Raw genomic sequence first — 15,024 nt, 5'->3', positions numbered from 1 at the left:
TTAATGCTTTATTGTAATCACCTTACCTCAAAAGCAAAGGTTCTTAAGGTGCTTCAATTTATTTTGCAATCAAAAGAGTGGCTGAATAGAGAGAGTATTTCACCTCACTGAAGCCAAACACACTTGACACTTATACTGGGGGCTTTCTCAAAGGTTGCTGGTGGAGACAGGGGGATTGCCTACTGTGATCTATCATGCTGTAATTAAGTACTCATGCTCCATCCACAGGGGTTTTAACTTACCATGCCAATGCTTTCTGTTTAAAACTCTGGACAACTTGTCAGAGCTCTGCTTTGTCAGTATTTCAGCTGACAGGATCATATTTTAATTGGCAAGAACAGTCTCTGGGCTGCTCAGTCCTTTACCTTCCTTCTAAAAGGCTATGACTAAAGAAAAGTATCATTTTTGTTCTAGTCTGAGCATACCCACTGACAGTTTCAGATTCTTCCACCTTCTCCATTAAGATCTGCTGTTCCCTTCACAGAAAAGGTGGAACCTGCACCAGACCTACAACTTTTCCTTTCCACTGTTCCTCTCAATGTACTAGGAACACACAGTTTTACACAGTATTTTGATACAGAAACACTTTTGAAGCATCCTACAATTGAGGAGGCCCTGGACTGAGAACATGGAACAATTTCTGAGGAAACCACTGATCTCTTCCAATTAACATTCAGTAACTCTTTTTTTTAATAATGCCAAAGACCCAAACTAGCAGGTTTTATCCATCTGTAGACAGCATGAACACAAGATGAATCTGTTTATTTGTCTGACTCCACATCTTCTCTCCTTTTTAGAACTGATTTCTTTTTTTACTTAGTCCTTCCTTTCTACCCCTCCTTTACCTTAAAATGGTGCCATGCTGTATCATCAGAATGATGGCATATAAGAACACTCACTGTAGCTGAGAACTTCAAAAAATTTACATCAATTTAAAAGGAATGAGGAATCAGGCTTCATAAAATAAAAACTTCAAAACTTATTAAAAGTCTAATTTGATCTGAAAATCACATTTTAATTTCTATGCATCAAAATTTTTTTTACATATTTAGACCATGCTTATTTTCCCAATTATGATGCATCAGTCAGATACAGATAAACAAGAAAAAAATGTTAGGTGACATCTAGATTAAAGTTGTGTAAATAATTCATTTTTAAAATTGGTGCTTGATCAACTCAAAAGCATCATTTGATCTTCTCAGGAAACTGAACAACAGAAAAGTAATTTCAACATTAAATTAGTTTAAGTATTTTTGAAGTTCTAGTCTTTTCAAAGAAAACTTCACAGGAAAAATAATGTCATGTATCATCTCAAATACCTCAGAATATTTAAACTTTCAGGAGAGAGGAACAAAGAATTATTTTGCATACCAACCTGAAAAGCAAATGCTTGTTTAACTCAAAAGCATTTTTTTACAGAATTATTCACTAAAATAAATATTATTTGGTTCCAATAGGAAAAGTTCACAAACCAGGATCAGTTCACAAATATACAGACAAAAATTTTAGAATTGGAACAGCCATGGGATATGGAGAATTAAAATAAAAACAAAGAGCTACTGCATCAGTTACATTTTTGAGACATTTATTTTTAAATTCAAGTCACAATAATAATTGATGGAAATTATAGCCAAATACTTGATGCAGATCAAATATTAAGAGTCCATTCAATATATCTCCATAAATAGCAAACAATATTTGTCTGATTTCCAAACCACAAGTATGTATTCTTATAGTTATATCTAAAATATATTAACTATAATGGAAACATTTATAAATAAGTTCTGAAGCCCATTTCATTAATGGGAATGTTTTCCAAAATACACTTTCAGAATCCTGTCAACATGATGATATATAATAAGAAGCAGTAAGTAATTAGTAAAGCAGGTCCTCTAAACTGAACATGTTTTAATACAGTCAAAGTTACACATCAAAGTTAAAAAAATGCAGACTGCACTGTAGCAAAGAAGCTCATGTACAACTAAGGAGTGGAAAGGTCCTTTTATCTCTAAATACAGTATCACTTGGGCCAATGCTGGAATACAACCTCCCCTGATGCTTTCAGAAAGGTAATAAAAAATTGAAGGGGGTGTAAAAAAGAAGGAAGAAGGAGCAGCAAAATATATTCAAGGATTTAAAAAAATATCTTAAAAATGAGGGAGTGAAATAGCTCAACCTGCTTGGCTTATCAAAAAATAGCCTGCACAGTAAGGAACATGCATGGGTAGGAAGCACTGGGTACTAAAGGGCACTTCAGATGTAGCAGAGAAAGACCCAGAAAAAAAAAAAAAAAAAAAAAAAAGTGTTGACATTAAATCCAGACAAATTCAAATGAAGAATAAGTCATAAATATTCAACAGTGATGGTACTACCAAAGCCATTGCCCTTTTCTCAGTAGTTCAGAAAGTTTAAACCTGGGTTTAAACCTGGTGTCATTTAGAAAATATGCTTCCATCAGACAAATCACTGGTCACCAAGTGAAGACATCTGGGTGAAATCTATGATATAAGAGGGGACAAACTGAACTTGTTTGCCTTATAACTAGCAAAACATACTGGTGTCTCTCCTAAGAGCTCCATAGGGCCTCCAATGGAAGATGTTAATTTCAAACATTCCATTTCATTGTCAAAATAAAGTTCAGTTTTCTAATCCTGCTGGAGAATTCTATGAAACTCTGTGTGCACACACCAGAACAATGTACATGGGTAGCTGTATCTGAAACATAACCTCATTCATTCAAACAAAACATTAAATTGACATTATATTACACAAGTAAACACAGGAGTTCGTGCCTGCACAAGGGTTGGCTCACCTTTATCAAATTCACTTGAAATGACAGGGGGTTAGGCAACAAAGGAGAGCGAGGGAAATGAAAATAGAAAAACACAGCAGTTGTCCCCTCAGCATTTCCACATTTTGCAATTAATAACTGAAAGCATGTTTTCAGAAAGGATGTCAGTGAGATCAAGAACCAGAATATAAATCACAAGAGATATTTTACTGAGTGTAATCCCTTTTTATACCATTAAACTAATGTGAGCAGAGCCAAGTAGGACATCACTTTCCCTCTCTGCATTCCATATGATCTATCACAGCACCACATTCACACCCAAGAGAATCAATATGGGTGTGTACATGTCTGCATGGTCTCACCCAAAAACTCCCTTTCAGTTTTATTGCTGCATGACATTATAAGGCATGGAATACTCCACTGGTTGATCCAGGCCAGTTGCCCAAGTTGTGTTGTGTCCAGTTCTTTTGCCCACCCCAGAGTGCTCACTGAAGGGGGTGACAGAGCAAGAGAAAGAGAAAACCTTGCTGCTCTGCAGTTGCTAATCAGCAACAGCCAGAACACTGGTCTAGTCACAAATCTGAAACACAGCACCTTATGGGACTGGGATGAAGAAAATGAACTCCATCCCTGACAGGTGCATTTAGTCTTCAGCAGGCAAGAGCTGGAAATCACCACTCCTGCACCAAGAGACACAGCTGAACTCAACTGAAAACAAGAAATAGCCCAGAAAAGAAAGAGAAGTTATAAAATAAAATAATAACAGGAATTAGTTATGTATTCAGAAGAAAATCTTTTTCTTGACCTTCCCAATAACAAGTCAGTCACTCTTGCTCTGCAATAGCTTTGATTTGAAAAAAAAAAAAAAAAAAATACAAAAGGTGCAGAAGATGAAAGAAACTGAAATTCCATACATTTTTCATCTCTGTCATATCTACACACAGCCACTCTATCAGCAACTCCTGATTTTCTCCCACATGAAACAGACCATGAAATTTTACTTTCCCTCAAACTCCTGCAAACACATATGGCAGGTTTTTTTATAAATCCATATGGCCAAAATGTGTTGCTGCTGTTCATCAGATCTGCGAACATTAAAATTATTCTCCCATAAATAAGAATAAAAACTCCCTAGACAATACAGGAACATCCTTCTTGCCTCTGTTGTGTCTGTTTTGCAGACTGAGAAAGGACTTCAATTCTCCTCTAGCTGTCAATCTTGCTCCTTTCACAAGCATTAAAATTCACTTTAAAGACTGAATAATAAGGATTGCTGACCCTTCCACACTGATAAAAATAAATAAATGTCAGTCAGACACCAGTGTACTCACACAGGTACAGTAAACTTTTTTCTAACCACACACCACACAGATTTATTCTTTAAGCTAATCAGGATTCAAGCAGAACAGAAATCAAATGTCACCCTGCCACACTAACATCCATCAACCACAATGATTACATCTACATCAATCATTTGATATAATAGGAGTAAAGTCATTATAACAGAACCTTGTCAAAAGATCTGGAATTGGTCTTCTATTTAGTATTCCGTCACATAACAGCTACAAGATTATTTCAAAGGCAGCAGTGTCTGCTTTGAAAATATGAGACAGTTTGCTTCAGCGTTTTCCTGGCAGCAGACTGTTATTCAATGACAAAATTCTCTATGAAGAAGTAAACATTACTGATTTGAGCTTTATAACAGGGGAGAGCATTGAATTTTCTGTTCCATCTGAGCTTTTAAGGTGGAACTGAAAAGCCAACAATTGCATTATTTTTTTATGTAGAACCTACAACTTATCTGAAAGCAATCCTATCATTCTGCTGGAGTGTTGGCTATGTCAGATAGTTCAGTAATTTCATTCCTTTACTTTGGAAGTCCTATGAGCTTTCTCTCCTCCTGTGTCTAATTCAGCTTGAGACACCTCACTACTTCATTCCCAAGCCACGGCATTCTGAAAAGCACAGTCCTACACGAAGGTTACATATATGAAAATAAAACATGCTGCTAATTCAAAATGTGGACTTCACCTCCTGCATGGGACTGTGCCTTTTCAATTCCAGACTGGACCAGTGTCTGGTGTCTGCTTATGCTTAGCAGTGCTAAAAGGCAGCCCAAAATTCTGCAGTCTGCATCTGTCACACTCTCTGCTGCAGACAGCCACTGAGAAGAAAAGACCATACCAGAGAAAGAGCACTAACACAGAAAGTGCTTCCTTTCTGGACATCATGTATAATGTCACAAAGACATTACACCACTGCTGCTTCAATCAAAGGAAGATCTTACTCAGAGTGACCTTTCTGTGCATTGATCACTGCAGTGAACATGAAATCCCTTCAGCACAGCTTAAATTATGCTTCCTTTATGTGAGAGGTATTGCATGGAAAATTATAAAGCTCTGAAAACCAGTCCTTTAGATCCACCACTTTGAGGAGTGAAGACTGTGGAGACTTTATTCCACTTGGCTTGGAAAGCAGAAATATAAAGAAAATATTTTAAAAAGCATTTAAGGTTAAGACAAAACAGTGCAGAGTAGATGTGCAGAATGTGATTTTATCAGTCTAATAAAGTTTTTACAAATAGTACTGGCAAGCAGTAGAAATTTTAGTCAGATGTGATCGTTCATAAAATCAATTAATACATTTACAAGAGATTTTGAAGGAACTTATCACCTGGTTTCCTCACAGGCCATTTTACCTTGACCCTTACTGGTCATTGCTCATTTACTCACGACAAGAGTCATTCACAACTGGATCACTCATGAAAACAGGATCCTATAACAATACATAAACTTCCAGGAGGTTGAGAAGAGCCTTTACTAAAAAGTCAGACTTGTTGGTGTCTACAAAAAGCTGTATGTCCAGTTACATCTGCTGCTGCTTTTGCTTCTAGGCAGATATTTCTACCTAGCTGAGAACTTGATCTGGATCCCAGTTCATCCTTTGAATCATTTTTTTAGTAATTACAACACTACAACAAACTTGTCTTCACTACTTTTTTCTAATAAATAATTACTTAGATCATGCTTACAGATCATAATTTTATAAATACATTAAAACATATAAATATATTCTTTCAGACAAGATGCTTTAAAAGGATACTAGTCACGTTTAGCTGGCTTATAAATAAATGACAATTCTTTAGTGTACGTAAGTTCATATTTGCATTACTCTCTTGGGAATAATAATAATAAAAAATCCATCACACAAAAAACTCCAGTAATTTTAAATGCAAATAAAACATTTTTTGCTAAAGGCTATGATACTGCTAAATATTTGATCCTAATTTTCAAAATTATCGAATCATATTTTAATAGCTATGCTTCCATTACTGAACAAAGTAAATCTTTGCAAATTCTTTTAACATATTTATTATGACAGTGATATTTTACATGTAAACAGCAATGGTAGTCTTATATATAATTCCAGAGAATTACCAAGATTTAAATGGTAACCACTGTATATTTACTTGGCATTTCAGTGAACATTAGGGTTTATAGTTCTGAGGAAAAAATTGACTTTGGCTTTACTTTTGTCAATATTTATTTCTCTGTTCAATAAACATTGATGTTTGCCTCAAAAGAAGTCAATATCCTGTTAATGTACATTACCTGAATAACATTTGGGAATTACTAAACAAATGACTCAAATTCAGAGGATCAAAGATAGTGGCACCAAGAAAGACTTGCAGGGTGTTTGTTTAAACCTGCAGTCTTAGCAGAACTACCAGTACATGACGTGGAACAGCCCTGTGAACAATCCCTCCTCTAATCTTCAGCATGCTGGTATTACAGTCAAATCCATCTTTGGTACAGCCTGCTTCAGAAATGTTTATGTGCAAGTACATCTTCCCCTTTATGCCTTTCTTCAATCATTCCTGAGCCAGCTTGCCCTTGAAATACGTTTTGCTACAAAAATAATGCTGATTGTAAATGCATATTCTTATGCTTTCCCCATTTAACACAGTTTTCCCAGTTTGTCATCCATGTTTTATAGTGGAATCATAAAAGTTCTAGAAGGAGCCCTGTTTACAGTACTCAGAATTTTTACTAGAAGTTTATGCTACCAGACTTTCTACAAAGGGTTACTTTCCACATGGCTACAATATTTTAATACCGCTAAATTTACCACATTTTTCTATTTACATGAGGCAACAAAGCCAAGAGAATCATCAAATTTTAGGTGAAAAAGAGTGAAAATATTTGCAACTCATCTCAGATCCTGGCAAAACTGTCCTTTAATGGACAAAATAATATAACATGTATGAAATTTTGTCATCATATTAAATATTCTAAGGCCCACTGTAATGATGAAACTAGCAACCTGACTAACAAGTGATGCAGGTAAGCCTATATAACAAGTTGTGATCAAACTTTAGAGACTGAACTTTCCATTATCTACATATGTCTTTTCTTCCTGCTTGAGGACACCAGCCACAGTTGCATGGTAGATAACTAAATCAGTAGAGAGAAAAACCTAGTATTGTCATATTTCAAAAAGTTAGTATTGAAATTTCATTTGTAATGGAAGGCTCTGAATACCTCAAAAAAATCTTATATTGTTTTTTGTGAGTGTACTCACAACTTCATATGCAACACGATCATCTGCTACTGGAAAAGTGAAATCTTAAAATGAAGAGTGAAAAAAAGTTATTATAAATTACAAATTTTGGAGTATTCCAATCCAAAGGGGGAAAGGGGGAGGGAAATAAATAGAAGTAATTTGTTTTTCTGTTCATTTAATTCCACAGAGAAACATCCTATTTCTGGAGATCCAGACTTCATGAGAAATAAATACCATAGGCTTTAGCTACTGCATTATACTTGCACATAAAATTAATATAAGCTGCAGGAAATACTGTTTAAAGGTCAAATTATTAAGAGCAAAATTATCATAAATATGATCAAAGATTATAATTTCCTTCTGAAAAGCATCTCTGGAAAGGAAACATATATGAGAGTAAGAGGTACATCCTTGCACAATTAGCTGCCAGCTCATGTTTGTTCGCTTCCTTAGATGTTTTCAAGCAACCCATGCTTAACAGACAGAGAGATGTGGAAAGAAATCACATCTCAGGTATCAGAACAGTTCAAGGGCAGCCATACCACTTTTGAAAAATCAGAATATTCACCTTGATACCTGTAACAAGTTTTTGTCACTTCAGAGAAAAAAAAAATTGCTGAAAGTTTAGGGCTTTTGGTTTCTCACAGAAAAAGTAAGGACCAGGTGGTTGCAATAGCATGGTGTATATGGACTCATGAGCCAATTTTAGTAGGTTTGGATCATGAAGAGCTATCATTGTATCCTGGTGCTTAGTCCTCTTGAAAGTAAATTTAGCAAAAAGGACAGGATTTGAAGGAATATATATATATCAGAGATACAGGTGAATTCCAGATAAAAGTAGGTGAAGTTCTGGCAGGGGATGGAGCAGTGACACAAAGATGGCAACAGCACTGTGCTGTTTTGGTTCTTTGGACAGCTACTGTCAGATTCTCAGAGCTGTCAATCCAGAGGTACTAAAACTTTCACAAGTCAACCCTTAACCTAATCTTTCACCTATCAACCTTTCTCAAATACTAGTTTCACATTAAGTACATTAGGAATGACAATATCCCTCTACTCTAATAACAAGAAACTGCCAATTAAGCCCATAATGTATGGACATCTTCCCCTTACTTGCCCTTTTTATGCAAAATAACAATGTAGGAGGCTGCATGCAATACCAACATGTCCATCATTTTAATTATTTCTGGATATTTGTCCATACTGCATTAGATTAAGAGAGTCCAAAAACTGATTTACTCACTCACTTGTAAATTGCATCTTAATGCATTCACAACTTGTTAACGTTCATACATAAAAGACCTAAATTAGAGTTCCTTCCCAGTAAAAATAGGCTCTTATCTTCAGAATTTATGAAGACACATAGTTAAATGCAATTTTTAAATATTTGCTCCATATTTGCATGCATCTGTTCGGCAACATTTAAAAAATGTTACTGAAAGCTGTCCAAAACTCCTACCGTGCAGCCATTTAAACTTTCTAAATACCTATCCTCCTAGCACGATTTTGGTACTCACTGCAAGTTGGTCTGTGTAACATGTTTGTGACAAAAGACAATTAAAAAAAAAAAACAAAACCAAAAAGTTTAAAGATAGAGATTTAATAATTAGCAATTTTATATTGAGATGAAGATTCATTTTATGCATATGTCAACATTTTCTACCTCTCTGCCTGAAAAAAGTGTCATAATAGCACAAATAAGTTTTTTAAGGAAAATAATTTTGATCTTTAGGACAATCAGCTGTTGCATTTCTTATCATTGTGTTTCCATAAATGGACCACTACCAGGCGAAGCAAATCTGCTTGAGAAACCTTCAGTAACAAACGCTTAAATCCAAATAATTTCTCTTATTCTGACCATGTTTAACTCAGGCAAGGGCTTAAATATACTTGGCTTAGGTGAAAGGCAATCAGTGTCCACTAAAACTGGGAAGCTGTATTTAAACTTTTCATATCTGCCAAATCACAATTCTTTTTCCTTTTCCTTTTGGTTGTTCACTAAACAGCATCTCCATTAGAGACACAGGTGAGTGTAGAGCAGTATTTGCAGAAACAGACCAGTGGATTGCTTTCTGATTTTCATTCATATTTGCAAAAACACATTTCTTACAATATGAAGCATTTTTCCTTATTCCAGGGAATGAGGCCCACATCTGATATCCCCCACAAAAAACCAAAATAATCTGCTTCTCAGAATCTGCACTTTCCCACATTATTTAAAAGTCTAAATACTTTGGTATATGACAAAAGACCTTAAGGAACATGCTATCCTCAGGTTACACCCTGCATGTGTGATAAATCTGTTATAAAACCATCAGAACCAATTCACTCACTGCTGATCAAATATTAGACTAAATCTTTTTATTGCAGATGAATAACAGGTAACATGACACTTAAATCAATTAACTTACAAATTAAATCATCTGCTACAGATGTGTGAAATGTGGAGCTAACTTAAAAGGCTTGCAGTCACCTAACAACTCCAAAATCTTCCAGTAGTTTTATTTAATTCCTCTTCACTTTAAAACACTGTAGCTTCCCAATGAAAAGCTATTCTCCAGTTGCCTGAGGGCTGATGCTCTCATACAGCATCCCTTACACTATCTGAAAACCCGAGTTTAAGGAATAAAGGGATAAGAATCAAAGTCACAACACTGAGTATTGCAATAGTCACGTGTGCTCATTACATGGCAACAACTACACTCTTTAGACAAAAATAGCAGGCTGGGGAAACAGATGCTTCTAACTTGTTTCTGTCATGGAATGTCTTATTCATGGTTAAAGATTTCCTCACCTCAGATTATGGAGGTCAGGCATCCAGCGTTCAAATGAGGTTGGTTTCATTTGTTTGTGTTTGTGTACACAGACTCATTCTGGGAGCCTGGCAGAACTCCCTGCAAGGAAGCTACAGTGGGAAGCTGACACTGTACGCTGGGCAAAGAGATTCCCTGGATGCTCTGCTTGGCTAAATCCTGATCCCAGGAGGGACCTGAGACTGCCTGCAACTCACATCAGGCAGAGTTAATGTTGAAAATTCAGGTTTTAAAGAAAACTGTCCTGTCCATTGCCTGTGTACCTTGCCTAGCATAAGAGGATGTCAACTTCAATACAGACTTTTATCTGAAAGTCAGATTACATATTCTGAAGGGAAAGGATTAATCTGTCACCTTTTTTTCCCTAAGAATCCACGCTACTGATGTTTCCACATGAATGAGGGAAATAATTCTTCAGAAATTACTTGAGTTGCACAGTTGCTGTGATTTGCAAAGGATCAAACATTAAAGATCTATGAGAAAAAATCTGGTTTTATACCCTACCAGGGCCAGCACTAGAACTAAGATTTCCTTGCTACTAGAAATTTTTTTATACTTTTTTTCACTCAGTTCAAAAGGTGACACGAGAATCTTGGCCAACAGCACCCTCAGGAATCAAACCAACCCTGACTTAGGAAAACTTGCACAAAAATGCAACAATTTGTTGATATAGAAAGGAACAACAGTAGGGTATTGGAGACTGATAAAAGATAAGGCTCCTGAAAAGGAAAGGGACAAGCAGAGCAAGAGCACTTAGTGTTCTTTTTGACTTCCACTCATTTTTTTTGTATTCCTACAGGTAAGTAGGCAATGCAGAGTGTTTATATCAGTTGTTCACTGGCCCTTCAGCTCTGGACTGGACAGGACTGGGCAAGCACCCAGAAGATGTGGCTCTACCAAAAAACACAGGAAAATTAGATCTTACTGTTTTAGATTTACCCAGTTTACAAAATTAAATCTGCTTTAGATTTTAGATCCACAAGCCTGGACATCAGCATTAGACTTACTTTGCCACTTATCACAATTCAGTTTTGACAGGAAAAGCTCTCTCCCATCTGCATTCATCCATACTTACTATATACTATCATTTTCAGGAAAAATGAAGCAAAGAGTAGAAAACAAATGCAAAACCACAAACTACTGAATAACCAACAATATAAACAATAATTATGTTGACTACGTTTCCTATGACATATAAATAGTGCTATTTCAGTGAAGTACGTTCTCCTTACTGAGAATGGAACGTTTATAAAACACAGTAAATCAATGGATTATTAGTTGAAGTATACAGAGAAAGATTACACAGACATTATGTAGGTTTTTTTCCAGCCTTCTTGAATATCACAATATGCAATATTTTCTACACTTAACCAGAGATATGTACTCAATTAAAGCTGTAGGCTTCCCATGCTTCCAGCCTTCTGCTGAGTAGTTTAAGAGCTATTCAGTAGCTTTCAAGTTCAAGGACCCATACTACATCTTAGAAGTGGATTTTAAGATAAATACTGGTAATGAGAGTTGCACAAAGGTGTTAGTTGTATCATTAATCTTGTCAAATACCCTGCACCAACAGCCACGAGTAATCAGACAATGCAATAGAAGGCAGAATTAAATACTGGTTATAGCCTTACTTGCGGAAACGGAAGATTCTCAACTGGGAATACGTGGGAGGACAGAAATAAGAAAGGCTTGCTTTTTGTGGGGGGGCTTTTAAAAGTGTGATAGTATTTAGCTAGATGATGGCATCAAAAGGTTTTTTTTTTTTAGATGTCTACTCATTATAATATAAAGATGTACTCTCTGCACATAATAAACCAATCACTCGAAAGCATGAGAACATTCCAGACACCATGATATTGCAGTTACCCCTGCAGAGCCTCAGCACTCCTGTTTTAAATCCAGAAACAGCAACTTACTGAAGTGAATCCACATGGCTGATTGCAAACCACACAGGAGTTTAAAATGGGCAATGATCTGGCTTTTAGATGACCTATTAAAACACAAACCTTCTCAGGCTATTTTGGTCACCGCTATGTCTAGCTATGTCTAGCTATGAGGAATTACTAAGAATTCTAAGGTAGCTCATTGTTAATTGAAATGACCACTTACAATCATTAACACTTTAGTAGGGTGTTTGCTTTATCAAGCATCACAACTGCCTACATTTCTTCTATTAATATAGAGCTGAGATGTGTTCAGATTAAAATCAGAATTATTTTATCATTACAAAATGCTGTTTGCTTCCCCCTGGTGTTTTATGATTTTACGTCCATTGCCTTACCAAGCAAGTCAGTAACACCCAGTTACCACCTCTTTTCACAGTGTAGTGGCATGTTCCATGCCTCAAACTCCCTGACATGTTACACAAATAAAGTTTTGATAATGTTTTTAAAAAGGCAAGTAAATTAGGTCAGTAAAAGAGCTCACTGATGAAATAAGCTGACTGGAGCACTCTACTAAACATTCCAGCTACAGAAATACGAAATATGCATTCAGCCTTCTGTGCTGAGCAAATAATTGACTGCTATTCTATTCTGACAAGTAGTGCATGCACAAATTATACTTTTTATTAATCAGACTAATTTCCTTAACATTTCTAACACTGCACAGACGGTACCATTCTTCAGAGCCTATTCATGACCATATTTCAAGCAAGACCTGCAGGAAATTATCCCTGCTTATGGTGGAGTATTAAAGTGTCCATTCTGCTGAGAAACAGTGGGTTTCATCAGTTGACATAAATACTACGCTTCTTTTCAGCTGTCAATTTGAAGATCCAATTCACACAATAAACCAGAACAAAATCTGATCCCCATCTCTTACTTCACTGACATTAAGATTTACAGTTTTTCTCTTGTGCCCATCTAATCACTGTTAGTAACAGCACTATGTTCTAACACAGATGTGTTCTTATATGATGGTGCACAAAGACTACAGTCATACATCCCTACACTGGTCTGAGCCCTGGGAATTTCAAGTTTAGCAGGGTTGGGTTATTTAAGCAATACCTTAATAATTTTCCATTCTCTAGGACTACTTACTTGTCTTTAAATGTGAGCTAAAATTTCAAGGCAAGCATTTGAAAAATCCATAGTTGCCACATAGAGTAGGAATGAAACTCAGCCTCTGTTTCAGTATAAAGATGTGCTGTAATGTTTTAGAACCAACAACAAGAAATACTGGGGTCTGAGGTTGTCTGCTCCACAGAAGTGCCTCTCCCCACTGTTCACAAGCATATTGATGCTGAAAAACACTTCCCTGCCCTTATAGCAGCAACCTAATTTGTATGAAAACAGGCCCATGAGTATGATTTTCTGTTTCATGTCAGAGCTTTATTTCAACTTGTTTTATATCCACTCACAATACTGTATTTTCCTACATATTCAGAGTTGCTTGCTGCATTGTGAATTTCTTTTAAGTAAACTGAAAGGACATGAAATTTGCTATGATGCCACTAGAGTACCATATATACTGACACTTGCAGTCTTTGACTGTATTGCCCCTTTCAGCACAGAACCAAGCTGAAAGCTTTATTTCACCAGTTTTTGGATGCTATTACACTTCAAAAACACAAAAAACAATTGCCTGATGATTTGTTCATCTGGAAACACTCAAGAGAACTGAATTCAGAAATATAAAATTGAGTCTGTATTTTATAAAGTCATTGCAGCTCTACAGAATAAAAGAATTTACTTAGCTACTTGAAAGCAAGCTAGTTTCCTTTGCAGTATAGATGAACACCAAATGTCTGGATATTAATCAAAAAGTGAAAAATAGTTTCCTAACAGACTCACTACAGTCAAAATCTATGATTATTGGCAGGGAATCTAATGAAAAGAGAGAGGGTGAGACACAGGACTTGAAAAAAATACATTTGTATGTCAAAACACCCCATAAAAACAGAGCTCAGACTCATCCTTTGACGTAATATTTTTACAAGATTTCAACATGTGGATTTCTCTACTACTACTATACAAAGCATTTATCTCTTCACCTCCCTTTCTTCTGGCAGAACTACTTTTCTATTCATGAGGACTCTTTAATAAAGTAGCAAACAGTGGAAGAAAAATACACAACCAACATACTCCTGCTCACTATTGCCTATTATCTAAATAATTTTCTATTATAATAAATTTCAGTACAAAAAGTACAGTACTTTATGCCACTTCCTTTTTGGCTTAATTTTTAACAAAATGCAAGTATCTGTCCATTGAGTAATTTTATTAATAGTCTCTCTGGAAGCACATATGAGTTGTTAATAATACCTGGTTACACATTTTAAAACAGAAATAGAACCATGTTGCTCTCACCTGCTGCTCTCAGGAAAACCATAATTAGAGCTATGGGGAAATAAACTCCTTCTTATACTATTTTTAAACTTGATTAACAGTTTTTGATTTTCTGGTATTGACCTAAATTAACCTAAACCCAGAATGTAGTTGATCAAAGTTTGTGGAGCCTTGCTTTTCTGAAATTCCCTGTAGTAACAAAATCCATAGACATTATTTTGCGTAACAGTGAGTGTAACAATGCATATTACATATTACAATATTCACAACATAGATAAGACCTCAGATTTATGCATTCCCTTGTTTTTCACTTCTTCATCACACTGTTCATTTCTCTCTCCTAGCCTTAGACTTTTCTTTCCAAACCAGTGTGTAAGAACTCCATTATGTAGATGCAGTTATCTTAACTGATAGAAAAATTACTGAAGCATAAAGGTGGACCCTGCAGAGACTGCAGTGATCTGGGACTCCTTCAGCTTTCTTGCAACTACACATGCACATTGGCTTGTCCCTGCTGTGCCAAAGTCTGCTTCCACATGGTAAAGTCAGGTTCCATGCTGTTAAGAGC

The 15,024-nt window shown here is 35.9% G+C and overlaps 1 long non-coding RNA gene across 1 annotated transcript in view; it reads right to left on the bottom strand.

The window, feature by feature from the left end:
• LOC116996186 overlaps positions 1 to 15,024 on the bottom strand; it is a 113,999-nt gene that overhangs the window by 39,167 nt on the left and 59,808 nt on the right. The gene's annotated exons all lie outside the window — the stretch shown is intronic.

The sequence above is a fragment of the Catharus ustulatus genome, chromosome 5 (assembly GCF_009819885.2).
Source record: "Catharus ustulatus isolate bCatUst1 chromosome 5, bCatUst1.pri.v2, whole genome shotgun sequence".
In the NCBI taxonomy this organism is placed as follows: Eukaryota; Metazoa; Chordata; class Aves; order Passeriformes; family Turdidae; genus Catharus; species Catharus ustulatus.
This window is presented reverse-complemented; position numbering and strand designations above follow the sequence as displayed.